This window comes from Rhinatrema bivittatum, chromosome 2, assembly GCF_901001135.1.
Source record: "Rhinatrema bivittatum chromosome 2, aRhiBiv1.1, whole genome shotgun sequence".
Classification (NCBI taxonomy): Eukaryota; Metazoa; Chordata; class Amphibia; order Gymnophiona; family Rhinatrematidae; genus Rhinatrema; species Rhinatrema bivittatum.
In genome coordinates this window covers 448,964,991-448,984,270 of record NC_042616.1, presented here as the reverse complement: position 1 = coordinate 448,984,270, position 19,280 = coordinate 448,964,991, and the positions used below count along the sequence as shown (strand labels likewise).

The following is a 19,280-nucleotide window of genomic DNA, read 5'->3' as shown; positions in this document are numbered from 1 at the left end:
GATCACTTGGATCCAGGTGCAACTTTTCATTTTGGGCTGCCCAACATACACATATTCATTTCTCATACACCCATTCTCCCTCTCTCTCTCCTTCCCCCCCCTCCCCCCTTATACACTGGATCCCACCACATTCTCTCGTTCTTCCCCTTCCATCTTCACTCTCCCTCACCCCACTCCTCTGCACTCTTTCTCTCCTCTCCCTTCTCCCAAATAGTACCCCTTGCATTTTCTCTCTCCTCCCTTTCCCCCTCCAATTCAAACCACACCAATCTCTCCTTCTCTCCCTCCCAAACCAGACTACATCACTCCCTCTCTTCCCCACTCACTTTCTTATCTCCTTTCCCTCGCCCAGCTAGATTCCACCACTCTCGTTTTCCCTCCTGAATAGCACCACTCTCTCTCCCTGTTTCCCAGCTTCTGCTCCTTTTTTTTTTTTTTACTTACTTTGTTGTGGTTCCTTTAAGAGCTGGGAAGCAGGAGATTTCCAGCCATAGCACTGGTGGGCTCAGAGGCATGCTAGCCTAATATTTATTTTTTGGTCCGGGTGCCCGTATTAAAGGGGCATAGGCCCAAGTCAACTCACAGAAAGCTGCCTGACTCTGAGAGAGAGAGAGCCCTGTTGGGCCATGGGAAGTCTGTCCTTGGCAGTGTCGGCCACAGCAGAAATACCAGGCCTAAGTAGTATCAGGAGAAAGGTTAGAAAAGACGGTTGGCATGTTCTGGGGCTATGGCAGTGAGCAGTCTAAACCCAGGGTTGCACTGGCTGCCTCCAGCCTCATTAGCTATTCCACTAGGGTAAACGGAAAGAAAATATGCAAACTGACTCCAAGGCCTTTACAACCGTCTCCAGTGCTGCTTCCTTGGGACCCCATGTAACTTTCCCAGGGTTGTGCCTGGTCAGCAAATAGAAAAGCATCTGCACTGTGTGCACATGCGTCCCCTGGCCAATCAGTGATTTAGGGGCCAGAGCACCATGCTCCTTAGGAAATGTTGCAGACAGACAGAAACTGGGTTTTACTATATAGAACAGGGGGCAACTCCATTCCTCGAGAGCCACAAACAGGCCTGATTTTCAGGATATCCACTATATATATGTATATATAAATATCTCTGAGTCACGTGAGGCAAAAACCATACACCACAATGAATATGCATGAGATAGATGTGCATACATTGCCTCCACTGTATGCAAATCTATCTCATGCATATTCATTGTATATATTCTGAAAACTTGGCCTGTTTGTGGTTCTTGAGAAATGGAGTTTTCCACCCCTGATAGAGAAGAATACATAAGGATACCAATGACCACACTGAACTGTACTCATATTTAGACCACAATTTAATGAAAATTAAAGTTCATCCTAATCTCCAAAATATGTTAAATAATACAGCTCTTTTGGCACTAGCTCTTTTTCTCTTGTTTTTAAATGAAAATTACTTTATTTTATTTTTGTTTCATATTAATCAATTTTTGCAATTTTTCTTCTATTTTGATTTTATAATTTGTACTTCTACTTTAATTTTCTTTTACCCCTGTAAATCGTTTTGATCAAATGTTATTTGTAAAGGCGGTATATAAACATTTTAAAATAAATAAATAAATGCATTGTCCTCTTGTAACGTGTTGCTAGAACATATATTTGCTTTGTGTGGATAAAGGCAGATTTATTTTTATGTGCTCAAGTATTTTTCAGTGTGTCTTCTCTGTCTCCTCCTCTCTCTATGTCATTCTTTCCCTTTTCTCCATATTGTCCTTATTCTGATCAGGCCAGGACAGTTCGTATCACGGATGGTGGGGATTTCACCAGCTAAAGTCACTTGCAAATGGAGAGAGTGCCTCTACATGGGAGGACACTTGTTTTTATGATTAGCCAGGTGGAAGGTCTGGGCCTCCAAAAAAACACTGTTCAATTTTAAAGCTCAGAAATACTGCTGTGCCCTTTGGGTCAGGCCAACAACAGAAAGGATACCAATGGTCATGACAATCATGTCAATACATTTATACAATATTATTAAAGCCCTGTGCCTTGTATATTGTAAAGTGCTAGGAAACCCTCTGTGATGTGCTATCCTTTTTGTTTGAGATGACATATTTGTGATGTGAAAGTATGTGGATTTGTGTATGAATCATACAAAAAAGCCTGAGTTATCTGTCAATTTGGTTTTCAAAGAACAGTGTGGTAAGTTATATTCAGCCTCTAGAGCCTGTAGATAAAGTTTTACAGTGTCATCTCCTATATATGCCCTTCATCACTGAGCCATAATGGTAGCTGTTAGCAGAGCCCTTTCAATAGTGAATGAATAAATGTATTAATCGCCTCATACTAAAAGGCCGAGGCGATGAACAAAATAAAACATACATAAAATAATTATTTGCATACACAAAATAATAATGAAAACTCATAAATAAAAATTAGTTCAAACAGATACAATAAATATATATAAAAAGCAGTTAAATTGTTTTAAAAGTCTGTTACAAAAGGGTCTAAATTGGTTACATTATCTGTATCAAATGCCTTTGAGAAAGCAGTCAAAAATCTTCTAGAAGGCCTGTTGCAGAAAAAACTCTTGAGCATAGTCTTAAACATCTTACTGCAAGGATTCTGTCTCAATTCAATTGGTAGGGAGTTCCAAATCATTGGCGCTGCTACAGAAAAAGCTGAGTCTCTAGTGGAAGAAAGATGAGCGAGTTTAACTGAGGGAATGTCTAACAAGCTCTACTAAGAAGAAAGAAGCACTCTGGATGATTTATAAACTTTTAACAGAGCATTCGCCAATGAGCAGGTATTTGGGTTCAATAATTTGGCAATAAGTATATTGACTTTGTAGGCAATGCGTTCTTTAATGGACAGTCAATTTACATCTATTAAAACTGGAGTGATATGCTGATTACATTTAGTATCGGTAAGAAGTCGAGCTGCAAAATTGAGAAGTGGCTGCAAAGGTTGTGGTGTAGAGGCAGGTAATCCTAAATATAAGCTATTACAATAATCAATCACGGGGAAAATGATAGCTTGCATAATCATTCGGAAATCAGCAGGAATTAATAACTTTTTTAAACCTGCAATGACTCAAAGCTTATAAAAACCTGATTGAATTACAGCTTTAATTTGAGGCTTGAAGGAAAGGTGAGAATCAATTAAGACACCTAAACCTTTGAGTCAGATGGTTCAAAAAAAATTTCCCAAAAAGATAGAAGATAAGTCTTAAGAGAATAAGATTATGATTAAAAATTCAGTTTTGGACATATTCAAAGACAGCTTATTATAGAGTAACCAAGACCGAATCAAAGAAATACAGATTTGTAAATGATCTATAGCTTCTTTCCAAGTTGAGTGCATATGAATGAAAAATTGTATGTCATCACCGTAGATCTTATAACCATCACATGTCATGGCAAATAACTGCGCAATCGGGTTGGATAAATATTAAACAAAATGACTGATAAAGCAGATCCTTGAGGGACTCCTGTATTAAGACTAGTCAATTGCAAAAACTCATTCACATAAATCACTTGTTGCATTCTATTCTTGATACAAGAAGTAAACCAATCCAAAACCTTGCCAGAAATACTACTTTCTTGGAGATGAAATAAAAGTATGTAATGGTCTACCATATCAAACGCTGCTGAAATGTCGAGAGAGATAAGAAGAAACTTGCTACCATTGTCAAATCCTCTTCTAAATAAATCAACTAGAGAGAGCAATAGAAGTTCTGTACTCATGAATTTCCAAACCCCAAATTGATGGGGATCAAGAATCTCATGGTTATGAAGGTGACTATTTGAGTCAGAGCAGCTTGCTCAATAGCCTTTGACACAAAAGGCAAGGAAGAGATGGGTCTATAATTACTTGGATTGAACCCATCTAAGGCCGTTTTTTAAGAATGGGTTTAACAATGGCTTTTTTGAGGCTATATGGAAGATACCCTTCCTCAAACGATTTGTTTGTGATTGAGGTAAGGAAGAAAGACAACAAATCTTTATTGGCTTTAAATAGCGCTACAGAACAGTTAATCAAAGGATAAAATACTGTATTCATGGTGGAAATAATATTTCCAATTTCAACTTGAGAGATCCAAGTAAACAAAGACCAGGTTGATTCAATAGGTAAATACGAAGTACAATGCCATGGCGGGAACATTTGAAAATTTAGAATTAATATTTTCAACTTTTAACTTAAAATATCTCATAAAAGAGTCGGCTGAAGAAGATTAGAAGAAGAATCTTGTGAAAGCTGAGAAGTTAACTGTTTTGCAAATCAAAATAAGGTCTTAGAATCAAAGCCGATTTTCCTAATTTTTTCAGAATAATAAGATGTTTTTGTTTCTAGAATTTTAGCTTGGTATTGAGAGAGTAATAACCTGAAATTACTTGCCACTTCATGCGTAGGAGATTTACGCCAAGATTGTTTACATTTTCTGAGGGAGAATCTGAACATAATCAAATTTGGAGGAAAACCAGGGCTTAAAACCATTTATGTTTAGGATTCAGTTGCCTAATCAGTGCTATTTTATCAAATGTATTGGACACAGCATCATTCCAAAGATCAATTAAGTTATCTAAGGTATCAGGTAGAGGGGTGGCCGTGACAGTTGAAAATAAATCGACAAATTTCTCATAATCAATCTTACCTCATTGTAGGGATGGTAAAACATTAGATGATTCAGACTTTTCAGATAAGTAAACTAAAGCTAAGAGTAATTAAAAAAATAGTGTACCATGTAGCAAGTTAACACCTGGTCCCTAGTGAGCATTTGGTAAAGAGTATGGAGGGAGAGCATACTATGCTATTGAATGACCATATGCATGGTAAACCCTCTTTTGCATCTAATGCTCATCCATTTGAATTCTTAGAGACCCTAATTTTAGAATGCTCATGCAATGGTCTTTCTAGACAATTTTAACATACACATTAAGGCCTTTCTGCATAGCACGACATTTTTAACATGCCCATGTGGGCCTTAACGTGCATGTTAAAGTTTATTGCTTAGGCACCTTTGCCTGCTTTGCTTAATCTAAAAGAAAAGACAGACTTCTGGAAGCCTGCTGGTATTTTTTTTGTTTTTCAACTAGAAGCAAACTGTCAAGTGTAGTTGTAGTGCAGAATTCTAGTGGACTTGTTGGGTCTGGAGGGAACTGTATTCTTTTTAGTCTGTGGCACTGCTATCGGACTAGCATAGGAATAATCCAAAAATGTTGTCGCACGTGAGCTTTTAAGATTACATGTACTACTTAGTCAGTTTTAACAATAAAGGCTACCACAACCTACAAAGAATCTAGATTAACCAGGTCCCGTGAGTTTTGTCTAAGTTATTCAGAGAGCATACTGACAGACACAATATTGCAGAAATGGATGACAAAGATGCAGATGTGCTGTGACTGGCCATAGGAGACGTGCTGGATGACTACTGCTGAAATCCTCAGAGTCAGAAAGAATTTCCTACATCTGGCAGTAACCCTTCTATAGGTACAGATCTCCGCAACATTTTAATGGCTATCGCCAATGCAGTAGACATTGTTTAAACAATAGCCCGGGATGGACACTGCACTGGATTTAACATCTGAGAGTGTGCATCTTGTACCACCAATAAGCATAGCATAGCATGCATTGGACAATGGGGGCAAAAATGCTGTGCATTCAACAACACAGTGCACTGATGTAAGCAGTGAAACACAACAATGCGCATGTTACTAGCAGAACCACAGGGCAGGGAGTAAACACGAAAAGGCAAGGTGACTGATGTTCCTTTTAATTCCTAGAGGTGCTTCCTTCAGAAAAACATTGGGCAGCCTAGGGCAGAAACTTGCCCTACTTCTGTTTTTCCAGTTTCATCCGGCTAAAAGGAAGAATTCCGTTTCTAAACCTGATTAAAAAAAAAAAGATGAGACAGAAAAGAAAACATGAAGGCAACAGCAATGGTGACAGGGTCTGTTCTAAGCTCAACTATTACAATTGTGAATAGTAGAAGGAGGCGCAAACATGCTGAGGGTGTTTCAGTTTCACCTATTAGGGACACTTTGCCAATATGTTCACGTTTTCGTAGAACTCCACGTAGGGTTTTCTTTTCGCTGCTCACATTGCAAACAGGAGAATTCTGCAGTTCACAAAGACAGAGAGGTGAATTTTATGGTGAAAAGTGACAGGTGAAGGAATCAGCAGTGAACAGAAATATAGGAAGAGATTTTTTTGGATGAGTATTATAAAATGCTGCATTTGTAATGAAGCACAAACAGTACTGAGACCCCGCAAACAGCTCACCAGACCTGTAGCAACCTCTCCTATTTACTGTGAGCCCCCTCCCCCTACTCCCACTCCCAGCCCTGCCAGTGCACCTCAATCCTTCCCTGCAGCACCTCCTGCTTTTTTCGTGTTGGGATCCCCCACAGACAGCTCTGCCAATTCACCTCGATTCTGCCCTGCTGCTATTCCACTGCTGGGGCCCACACACAGCTTTAACAATGCAGCTCAGTCCTTCCCTGCAGGACCCTCTGCTGTTCATTATTTAAACCCACATACTACATAGAGAACAGAGGTGAAAACAGATATTTGGTATTTTTATCTCTGCTTTTCCAGAGCAACTAAAGTACACAATAGCAAACAGAGATTTCCGTGTACACAGTGCGAAATGCTAGTGTCCCAGACACTCCCCCACAGGATTCAGAGGGCACAACATGAATCCCTCTATGCACCTTTCAATCATAGAGAAAGTTATAAAAAACACATTTGCCTAAGTTTTACATTTGGTATAATGCTAGTTAAAATCATTTGTAACATGTAGGGACTAATTCACTATGACTTCCCCCGCCCCATTCTGTGTCAGCTTATTAAATCAAGCCCTTAATCTGATATTCCTCTTGTGGTTGGTTAGGCAACCCACCAATAAAGAGCACCTGTCTATTAGGAGTGCCTAATAAATGCAAAAAAATGATTTACTAGTTCATGTGTGCTGGCTGGTTGTGAAATGTGTAGGCTCCTCATTCCAGTGCACCAGCAATGTACAATGCAGTGAGCCTCTGTACAGGATCACTGCTCCGTGGAACAAAAACAGGGGCATCACAAGGCAGCGGCACGCGGGCCTCCTGCCCTGGCCCCAAATCTTAGCAGCAGAAAACAGCTGTTCTATTTGCTACTCCAGCCCTTCCCCTCCAGACAGCATCCAGGGAACAAGGAGGGGAGGAGATAGAGAAGGGAGCGGAGCCATTGCTCAGTGGCATTTAAAAAAAAAAAAAAAAAGAATCCCAGGGGTTTGTGCGTCTTCTCCGCGGACTGACTGCAAGGGTCACAGTGGCTGGGGGAAAAAAATGCTGCTCCAGCTGCTACTGCATGTGTCTGGCAAGGAGCAACTAGAATGAGGAGCAGAAAGGAAGTAGTAGTTACAATGCAGTCCTCTCCTAGTGCATTGATTTCACAAACTTTTCATTACATTTGTATTTGGTGTCATGGGTATGAACAACTCACAACATCAGCACTGACAATAAAAATCCACTACATTAAACCGTGATCTTCTCCTTTATCTATGTCTGGAATATGGGGAAACATATCAGATGAATGGTTCCTAGAACGCATCTGGATATTTCCTTGCAGGTCCTCTCCCGTTCTTATCACACTGCATAGGGTGCAAACTATATTTTAGGGTTGCCAGAACATCTGGGAGAGGTGGAGATACCATTTCTGGTTTTACTTCATTGAGACTATGGATGTAGATCCCCAGTCTCTCAAAGCAGCTCAGTTTTAGACAGAAATGAACTGATCCCACCTGGTGCTGGGATTAGTCATGTGAATAAATTTAGTTCCCAATTAAACAAGGAACTAGAAGAAAAAAAATATCACAGATACAATTGGGCAAAACCAGGCCAAACCAGGCCTGGCTGAACCAGTAACCCGATTGTATCCAGCCATTTCAGTCCTATCAGTCTGCTCAAGCACTGGGCACTATCAAGAAGCATTTCCATTTCTGTTCTCCCACTATAGCAGGGGTCCTCAAACTACGGCCCGTGGAGCTGAGCTGGCTTTTCTTGCCCACCATGCATTTTTTTCCCCTTTGCTGGACACAGCCAGGGAGGAAGTTTTTTTTTTCTTTTTTTTCATGGCTGGTGGCACAAAAACAGCAAGGCTGTCAAGGTTTCCCAGGTCTCCCCCCACCAGTGAAGAAAAGAGGACCCAAGATGGAACAAAAGGCAGCAAGCAGCTGGGGCAGGAGCAATTCCAATTGACTCCCCACTTCTGTTACAGCTTGGGGGGGGGATAGATGCAAAGGGCCACAGCAAACCCGGAAATGAGAAGCCAGGTTGTGGGGCCGCCGAAGCTGATGCAGTCCAGAGGAAGCAGAGGGGGGGGGTGGGGGGGGGGGGGGAAGGGGAGATAAGCAGCGGGAAGCACCTCTGCAAGTTCCTGTTGCTGCTGCTGCTACTGATGTCCAAGTGAGGTGCAAGACCGGAAGTAGCAGGCACTGCAGAATAGAAGCCCTGCACGAAAACAGCGCTCGGCTCGTGTTGCAGAGAGGGGAGTGAAGGGGAGATAGGACAGAGGGTAAAGGAGAGGGTTTGTGGGAGTGTACAACATACACCCCCCATCTGCCATCCACCCACCTACCTACCTATGCCTCCACTCCCCAGGAGGCAAATGCTGGGGAAGAAAGTAAGCAGCGGGCAGGATTCGCAGGGGCTTGTCACGATGACCAGCTTCTGAGAAATCGGACTATGACACACCCCTAGGAACCCTGGTCCATGCCTTTCCCAATATTTCAAATCACCAAAAGGGCCAGGCGTGTAACCCCTCCTTGCCCACCACTTGTCACCAGCCCTATCTGTGATTTCAAATGTCCTATGTGACCCTTCTCTTCAAAAGTTCGAGGACCCCTGTACAAGAGCAAGCTGTTATATAGCTAAAGGCACTTGTATCACTTTTGACTCCACCACTTCCCAGTTTGCTAAAAAAAAAAAAAGAACAGATTGTGCCATTCTGATGAAGTCATTGTTTGATTCTGAGAGTATGGAAAAACAAATTCAGCTACAGACTTGAGACCCAGGGCTCAGAAGCGAAGCTTTCAAGAGGGCTGCCAACAAGTCCATGTCACAAGAGGCAGACAGATGGAGCCAGCCTGCCTGCAAACTTATGATGGAAATCAGAACTGCAAGTCCCAGAATGCACTGGGATAAAACCAGAACCGGCTTAGCCTGAAACATTTTCTATTCCATTTAAGGGGGGGGGGATCATTTTCAAAAGCATGTAAATGGTCTTTTTGAAAATTATCCCGGGGTTGTACGCGTGAAAGTGCAGAAACGATTTTGTGCGTACTTTTATGTGTACTTGAAGGAGGTGCTCTGGGGGCGGAGTCAGGGGTGTGGAAATCATTTACACGCGTGCCTTTGATGCTCGCATGAGCATTGATACCTGTGAGGGAGCAGATGTAAATGTGCGCGTGCATGCCACGCAGAGGTATGTGCAGTTTCACTCGTTTTCGGAGCGGATGTGCGTGGGCGATTATAAAATTGGGCTCTAAAAATTAAATCCTGGCTGAAATGGCCCAAAATATTACACAGGAACACAATATTAAAACAGTGATTGAGGAACATTGTCAGCAACGTATGAACACAAATAAAATTCCCGCTTTTCTGTTTGATGTCTTATTACCAGCAATTTACAGATGAAACAGATTTCAATTTTTTCCACTGGTGCTAATTAGATTGAAATCTCAATGCCACAAAACTCGAGACGAGACTGTGTAATTTCAAGACAAAATCATAGAAAATGCATTTACTTATAACACGGATGTGCTTATTTGAAGTGCTAAGGTACCAATGCATGTTTGATTAAACAAACTCCTCTACTTTTCACTTAAGATGAATTACAAAGCAAATCAATCTGGTTTCATATTAGATTCTAGAGATGCCAATTATACAATCTTCCATGTGATTGTCATTATAGCTTTATAGTTTTGCCTTTCATCTTACTCCATTTTTTTGTACTGCTTTGGGTGCAGTGAGAATTTTAGGATAATCAGCAGCTGCAAAAAAAAAGGGAAACTGGAGTTTGCATATTGATAGGGAAGGGTATTCTGTTGTTTTTTGGGTTTTTTTATGGGTTGGGAGGGGAATACTTCCAACCAGAAACCACAGATACCACAGTTTTGAATAGTCCCCAATTCCACTTCCATAAGCCCACAACAAGATTTTGTTTTCAGGGTAACCAAGCTATGCAAATTAGCCATTTTGTCAGACAATATGTATGAACAAATATATCTGATAAATATTCATTGTGGCTCTCCTGAAACCAGATTAATCTGGGGACCTTGCACTGTTCTCCCCCCATCTCTCCCCCTTCTTCTCTTCTTTTTGTTGGTTTTTTTTTTAAACAGTCTGTTCTACACCTTAAAGAGACTCCCATAGGACAGAATGATTTAAAATCAGGCCTGGTGCAAGGTGTACGGGGCAGCACTCCCGAGGGGGGGGAGGGGGGGCAGGCTGACAGCAGCAAAAGAGGCCCCAGGCTGCTGGCGGAACCCAACCCATCAGTGGCTGAAGTAGGAGACCGCTGGCAGAGCTTAACCCGCCAGTGCTGAGGTAGGAGAGAGGCCGCAGGCCACCAGCGACTGAAGAAGGAGATTACCAGCAGTTGAAGGACAGAGGCTGCCGGCAGAGCTTAACCCGCCAGTAGCAAGGAAGGAGAGAGGCCGCAGACCGTCACCAGCTAAAGAAGGAGAGAGGCCGCCAGCGGCTAAAGGAGAGGCCCATGTTTTTTATTTGTGTGCGCATGTGCCTGTTCATAATTTCCGCTCCTCCCCCCAAGCAGGAAGGCCGTTGGGCCATGGTGGAGCACATCCCACCATGGCTGGATGACAATAGGAGACCCTGTATGTATATGTATATTGCCATTGAGTTACTTATGCTTTCTCTTCTTCTTCCCCCAGTTCCAGCACCCCTGTTTCAATGTAACTTCTGCTTCTCTTCGCTATGTTAATAGTTAAGGTTTATTGTTCCCCTGTTCTATGTAAACCGACATGATATGATTGTATCATGAATGCCGGTATAGAAAAGCACTAAATAAATAAATAAAATATATGTGAGCTTGTATGTATGTGTGAGTGAGAGCCTGTGTGTCTGTGAAAGCATGCATGTATGTGTCTGTGTGAGAGCATCTTTGTGTGTCTACATGAGAGCCTATGTGTGTGTTTGTGCATGTCTGTATGACAGCCTATGTGTCTGTGTGAGCACATATGTGTATGTGTATGAAAGAACCTATGTGTGTTTGTGTGTGTCTGTATGACAGCATATGTGTGTATCTGTGTGACAGCCTATGTGTCCGTGTGAGCACATATGTGTGTGAGAGCCTATGTGTATGTGTGTCTATGTGAGAGCCTATGTGCCTATGAATGTGTCTGTGAAAGCCTGTGTACTTGTGTGTGTTTGTGAATGTTTGTTTGCCTGTGAGAGCCTATGTGTCACACACACACACACACTTACATAATATATCTGTGAGGGATAAGGAGCCTGTGTATGTAAGAGAGAGAATGGTAAAAAAATGAATGTGTTATTGTGCGTGTGTGTGTGAGAGGGAAAATACAATTTGTATGGCCCTAACTCCCTCAATCCACGATGATCTCAGGGTGATTGAAAATCAAAAGATCCCAGGTATGGATAGCAGGAGATTTTTTTAATTCTTATTAGTTTTAATTATTGGGTATAATTTGATGTTTCTGCTCTTTTGAAATATTTAATTTTTTTTTGGGGGGGGGGGAATAGACATTTTTTAATTATTGGATTTTTTTATTCATCAGATGTTTTGAACTATTTCATTGGTGTTTGGTAAATTTTGGAGGGGTTTGAAATATTTTTTATTTTTATGAATATGATTTTATATTATGATTGTTTTATATTACTTGATTTTATTTAAAGTTTTATGAAGAATGGTAATACTCCTGTTTTTCCATTGTTGCTCTGCATGTAGAGGCTGCTTATTGTGGGCTCCAGTTCAGGTCTTCTCAGAATGTTTCTGTTTACACTTTCTGATCTCTTCATTCTGTCTTTGGTCAGGCTCTGCCCATGTTCTGCACATGTGAGGGAGGTGAGGAGTGGGGGCGAGTCAGTTTTAAAAAATATAGATTGCCAGAGGGAGCTGGGCTTCATTTGATGGGCCGGGACAGAGACTGAATTGTGGAATGGGGGGCGGGGAAGCACAGTAATTGTTCACACAGGGCAGCAAAAAACTTAGCACCGGCCCTGTTTAAAATACAGTTTTGCAGCAGGAGCCCCTGCCAAAAACGGCTGCTTTGTGAATATGTGGTAAAAATCCTACTATGCCGCTTCGAAACAAAAACAATCAGAGCTCCAGCACATTGAGCTTTGACATATCCCCTGGGCGAAGCAAAAAGCAAAAGCCATAAACCAAGATTAATAGCAGATTGTCTGTACAGCCTTATGTATGATGTTAGTCAGTGACAAGAAACGTGCATATAACCAATGCACTTGGGGCAAAAACTATGAAGAACTGAGTAAAGCACCAGGGTCAGTGGCAGACCTCACCTGCCAAGTGACCCCTAATAAAAACCTGACCTTCCAGGTCAGATATTAGGGTAACAAGATTGCCGAGGCATGAAAGAGCTACCAACCATTGGAAGCACCGTGCTAAGATCCCACGACACAGTGGCAGGGTCAGCGATGAGCTCAGACTGAAGCCCAGCCCCATATACAGCACATGTAAGACCACCCTTTGAAGGATAAACATCAATTTCACCTAAGAGAGAATGCATTGCATCGGCCTACCAACTGACCCATGAAAATGCAGAAGGCAATATGAACAGGATTCTGACAAAACAGGGAAAGGGTTCATGGACCTTTTCTTGAAGCCCTATGTTAAGACCGTTACTTCTCACACCATGGCTTCTCCCCTGAAATCCACTCTGAATGCCAAAAGAATAGAAGATAGACAGATTCCAGATTTGCAGAGATAGAGAAGCAGCCCCTAAGCTGTAAAGATCAACATTGGGTAAGTCCCCCAACTTCTACTCAGGGAGCTTAAACTGAGTCTCTCTCAACCGATAAAATCCAACATCTGCTTAGCATACATATTGGCCATGTAAACCGAGAGATTAAAAAAAAATCTAATACAAAACTAGACTCCAGTCTAGGGTAATAATATCCTGAGGAAGAATACCAAAAACAGGAATGCTGAAGGAGTTTGCACCTGTGGAAATCTAGACTCTACGCCTGACCAGGGATCAGTAAGGGCTCTAGACCAGGTCAGTCTGACCATAGGGCCAGACTCATTATCCCACTTGGCACAGGACATTAAGTTCTAATACTAAAGATAGTCTCATCCTTCAATAGAACAACTGCTTGTTATATGAGGTAGAATTAAGATCTGTATGGACAAGGACCATATTGTCAGCCAACAAACCCTCACAACATCTAGGTTTACACTTATTGCCCTCCATGGAAAGATGAGGTGAAAATCCCTAAGTGACCTCACCTTGGATGCAGAGCTTCTTATGAAATAATTTGGTTGAGCTGCAACCCACACAAAACTATACCCCCAGGGATAGATCTCGGAAGTTGCCAAGTAACACCTGCAACTCAAGTGAGAGATCTGGGAGTCTAAATTGATAAAAATCTAACAATGAAAATCCATATAAGCAAACTGATTAGATCTGGTTTCCACAAATTTTGGATTTTGAACCAATTAAAACCTCTACTAAACACTAAAGATTTCAGAACAGTTTTACAATCTCTTGTTTTCTCTAACTTTGATTACTGCAACTTATTACTTCTAGGTCTTTGGACTAGTCACTTAAAACCCCCTTCAACTTCTGCAAAATGCTGCGGTTAGATTATTGTCTGATACAAGAAAATTTGACCACATCACCCCAATACCGATGGCTCTGTATTGGCTTCCTATTTAGTCAAGAATTAATTATAAAGTCCTAACAATAATATTCGATAACATTAACCTGAACAACAACGATCTACTAGGAATATCATTTAAATCTCACAACCCCCGTGAAACCTCAGATCACAGAATAAAGGTCTCATTGAAATCCCGAACTTAAGAGATTGTCATCTAGCACCAATGAGAGAGAGAGTGATTTCAATTGCTGGCCCAAAACTTGGAATTCCATGCCATGAGAACTTAGAACATTAACAGATAAAAAGAAATTCAAAAGCAACTTAAAAACTTGGCTATTCAAAAATACCTTCCATTTGACAGAAATTCCCAGTTCCCCATGTCTCAGATAACCTAAATAATAACCTAAATAATACTTGTACAATAACACCCCCCCCCCCAACCTCTATATTCTAACTCTATTTTCATGTTTGATGTCTACCATTGTATATTACTTCTGTTTCTATGAATGTTTATCCACCTTGTAATAAACATTGGGTCAGATTTTTAAAAAGTACGCGAGCGTGTACTTTTGTTCGTGCACCCGCACATATCTTTTAAATCCGGGGTCGGCGTGCAGAAGGCTGCGCAAAATCGGCAGCCTGCGCGTGCCGAGCCATGCAGCCTGCCTCCGTTCCCTCCAAGGCCGCTCCAAAATCGGAGCGGCCTCGGAGGGAACTTTCTTTCTGGCCCCTAATTAACCCGCCCCCCGGCCCTAACTAATCCCCCCCTACCTTTATTTCAAAAGTTACGCCTGCCCGAGGCAGGCATAACTTGCGCGCACGGGCCGGCTGTGGTTGTTAGTGTGTATGTGCCAATAAAGTTTCTGTAATCTAAAAATCTGTTTCTGACTGAGCGTGAGTGTCTGACAATGGCTGGCAATGTCATTACTTGCAACTAGTTAAAGAGCCAGACCAGGAATCCAGGATATATCTCTATAAGAGATATAAGTAGATATGTAGGGGACCCAACCGATTTGCATGGATGGAATGGGGGATGCAACTCTGCTCACCCATGGGCTCTAGAATATATTCAACTTCTTAATTATTTAGAAAAGATTAAATTTATTTGAGAGATATTTTGGCTCAATTCTGCTGGGTTTCAGGATTCACTTAATGTTCTTTTGGAAGCTGTTGACACATGTGCTGCAGGGAAAGTGCATGAAGGTGTCAGATACTCCATGGGCCATTTTTGAAAAAAATCCCCCAGGCCAATATTTTCCTGTAATCCTCCCCTGAGTGCCATTGCCGCTGGCAAGAAGGTCCTGTAGCGGCACACAACAGTAGCATGGCGAGGGAAACCCCGCCAGCAAAAGCAAGGAGCTGCAGTGGTAGAGGCCAGCTGCGCCACCGGCATTTCCTGAAACCAGTGCAGTAGCAAAGAGTAGGTCCAGCGTTGCTGCTGGCACTTCGGCCGTGGGCAGCAGAAGAACAGACCCTGTGATGCTGCCAGCAGCTGATGAAGGGAGAGACTGGTCCTGTGAGAGTAAGTGCCAGTGTTTGGAGGGGGGGGGAGGGGAGCAGTGGGTGTGTGTGTATGAGGGTGTATGTGTGTGTGTGTGTTTGAGGTTGGCTGTGTGTGTTTATGAGGGTGTGTGTATGAGGTTGTGTGTGGCTGTGCATATGAGAGTATGTGGGTGTGTATATGGGGCATGTGTGTGTGAGTGTCTGAGGGTCTTTGGGTGTGGGCATGTGTATATGAGGGTGTGGATGGGTGTGTGTGTATGTATGAGATGGCGAGTGTATAGAAGAGTGATTGTGTGCCTGTCGGTGCATATGTGTGAGAGGTTGCCTGTGTGCGGGGGTGGGGTTGAGAGAGAGGAAACATATGTGTGTGTGTGCGTGGATGAGACAGGAATCCTGTGTGAGAGATAAAAAGGAAGCGTGTATTTGTGAGAGAGACGGAGGAAACATGTCTGTCTCTTTCACACACACACACACACACTCCCTCTGTCTCTCACCAAGTGTGTATGTGTGTGAGAGACAGAGGGAGCATATTTTGTTGGTGTCCCTATGTGTGTGTGTGTGTACCCCCAGTTCACGACAATCTCAGGATGACAGGTATGGAGTGGGGGATTTTAAAAACCCTTATTAGTTTTAATTACTGGGTGTTATTTGATGTCTGCTGTGTTGAAATATTTTATCGATGTTTAGGAAATGTTAAAAATGTGTACGGGAGCTTCTAATCCCCTCTTCCCATTTTCTGCACTGCATACTATACACTAGAGGAGGAGCATCACTAGAGTTCCCTGTGTGTAGCCGTGGGGGTCCCTGCGATACGAGCTGGCATAGTCTGCAGTAATAGTAACCTGCAGAGCTTTGTGCCATTTATTACTTTCACAGCTTATTCGAAGCTTGCTTATTGCTAGCATTTGTTTTAGGTTTGGTGTTAGCCGGAAGGCTACATACAGGGAATATTTATTTCAGTGACTCATCCTCTAGGAATAGTGGCTGTAGGTCTTTTTATGATTTCTCTTACTTTCTCTATCCGTGGGTTGCATGTTACTATAAGGGGCACTCCGTCTGTGGGGTTTTTTTTTTCTTTTCTGTGTCTTGCAGTAAGTGCGCCTTGGGTTTCTGTAAGAGAAGATGCCAGCTTCCCAGGGATGGGAGTTGGAGGCCTCTCTTCTTTGGCCCCTTGGAGAGGCGTCAGGGGGAGAGGGGGGGGCGCAGGGCCACGTCACGGAGCAGGGTGACAGCGGCTCATTCTTTATCAGCGTCACGACGCGAGGAGCAGCAGCAGCGGCGGGATGGGAGGTAAGTTCTTTGCTGCGTGTGCTGTCCCGGGACCAGTGGTGCGCCTAATCCAGAATTCACGCCTGGTTCTGCAAGAAGCCCTGCTGCATGGCCCTCGGTGGAGGACTGTCGCTGCGAAGGTCGGGTTAAGCGAGCTGTAAGGGAAATTACAAAAGACAGGGAAAAAATCCCTGGTTGGTTGCGAATGAAGGCTCAAAATGCTAGGTCCCAGCCCAGTTCCAATTAGGCCTGGAGCCCCCTCCCTCTCCCCCCTAAAACAATTACATCACACACACATAATAACAAATTAACCCCTTTATTGTCAAGGTGTTTGGCGCACCTACAGCCAGCGCAATGCTGTAGTTTAATTTTTAATGTTCAAAGTTCTCTCAATACTTCAGAAAGCAATTTATAAAGCACACTACACCGCACTTGATGACATCATACATATCCATTGTTCTCTACGCACAACAAGAACAACTAGTAAACTACAACTAGTGATTCCATCACTTCCACATGCCAAACTCTCTTCCACCAGAAACAGAGCCATATCCATCATCGGCCCAAAGTTATGGAATTCATTACCTCAGTACCTTACCATTCAAGAAAACCCAAAATCTTTTAAAAAAGACTTAAAAGCCTGGCTACTCAGCCAATCTCATAATGACAGCACGCACAATGATCTCAAAACATAATACCATAGCCTTCTAACATTCAATCTCTCCCTATGACAATTTCTCCTGCTTCCTAACTACAGATGTCTCCTTTTTATGTTTTGAACTCAGATATTTCAGTGTACCTATCCTTTGGTATATCTTGTTTGTTTATACTAATATTATATGCCAGTTCTCAGTTTGTTAAAATTTAAATTTTAAATTTTTTAATATAACAGGTTGTTATAATTGTAAACCGGAGTGAAGGCAACTCTGCTATACCTCGGTATATAAAAAATGCTAAATAAATAAATAAAGTTACAATGGCTTATTCTTTCTTTACATGTGCCTATGCAAATCATATAGCAATTATTTCCTGTTTTCATATATTTTTAATGAATGCACAAGAATGTTTTATATACGTCTTGAACATCAACTCATCTAACAGGGTACCGTCACCGTATTGCTGTACAACACATAATTTTATCCACACAACATCAGTCAACACACATCAAACCTTTTGCGATTTCTGCAGTCAAATTCTTCCAGAACTATAAACTAAAACTGCCGTAGAACCAACCTTTGGCCCCCCACAGCTGCATTCAGAAAGCTGTTACTCAACCGTGTCTTCCCACAACCTGAAATTCCCCACGAAAGACCTTCCTTCCTTCCTTCCAGTAAATCTAACAGCAACGATCTAACATTGCGGACCTGAAATGTAGCCAGGTTCTTCTCCTGACCTCTGTCTATGGGAAGAGAGCTTGATGAACGAGGCCCTTTTATGCTTATGCCCTTGTGCATTATTCCTGCTGTCTTATGAGAACAACGCCACCTCTGGGTAACAGATTTAACGCTGATGGGTCTTGGGTGGGGCTACTTTCACTGCCCGTCTCAGAGCAGCTGCCACAGCAGTGAGCACTATGGACACCTCCCCGCTCCCAGGGGCTTTGGGTGCACAATCTTGCCAGACTTTTAAGCGTTTTTGCACTGGAAATGGGTTTCCCAGAATATTCACATAAAATAAAATAAAATGCCCTTAAGGGACACTTAAACCCCACTGCATTCAGGGGAATGGGATTGAGAATACTTTCCCCTTAATGAATTTGATTCCTCTCTTATGACTGAGAGTTCTCTTTCTCTCTTATAGGATTGCTTCTGTGCTCATTTCTCTCTCCGGAACTTCCTTTCCCGACTTGCTGAATGTTTTGCCTGCGTCTTCAGCACAGATTTCAGCTATCCAGCTTTTATTTATTCATTTATTTATTTATTATTATTATTTAGCCCTTACCTTTTGTTAGGAACTTTAAGACTATTACAACAGAAAACTAATTCGCTCTGCCTCATTCAGTCTCCCTTTTTAAAAAATTTTCAGAGGCTTTTGACGGGCCTTGTGACAAGAGAGGCTCACAGCATTACTGCCCTCCTCAAAGCGATCTGCAATTCTCCCCCGTTTTATAACTGATGCTGGGGGCTGCTGTACCGTGATATCCCTGCTTTTGCTTACATCATGGCAGGAAAGAGTTCCTAAGGTAGCGTCAATCCTTCCCAACATTGTTGTATAATGAAGAGGATTAGAAATAATCATTTTTGGAACACTGATGATTGAGGACTTTGTAGGTGCCCGGATCGCTGTACGTGTGCTGGGTGCTGTCACGCTGGCCCTCTCACGTGCTTAAACAGCATGAGACACGCTTGTTGCCTAGGCAATGCCTTGGGTTTGATGTTGTCAATCAGCTTACAAAATGTTTGAGAGCCGCACTTTTAAACATACAATAAAAAAAAATGCATAACTGTTTCACCTCCTCAATTTTCATTTTTAAAATAAATATATATAGTACATAGTAATGACAGCAGAAGAAGACCAAATGGTACAGGCTCCCGCAAGCCTTACGTTAAGGGTAGCATTTTTAAAAATCAAAACCAAGCAACTGTCAAACCCATAACAAAGTTTCTGCTAGCAACATTTTTACAGGGTGAGCAGCCTTATTGATAATTCAGACAATGCTGCTGCT

At 42.2% G+C, this 19,280-nt stretch overlaps 1 protein-coding gene across 1 annotated transcript in view; it reads right to left on the bottom strand.

Annotated features, from left to right (window-relative positions):
- Positions 1–19,280, bottom strand: part of LOC115084923 (glutamate receptor ionotropic, NMDA 2B-like) — a 447,028-nt gene that overhangs the window by 167,436 nt on the left and 260,312 nt on the right. The window lies entirely within an intron of this gene.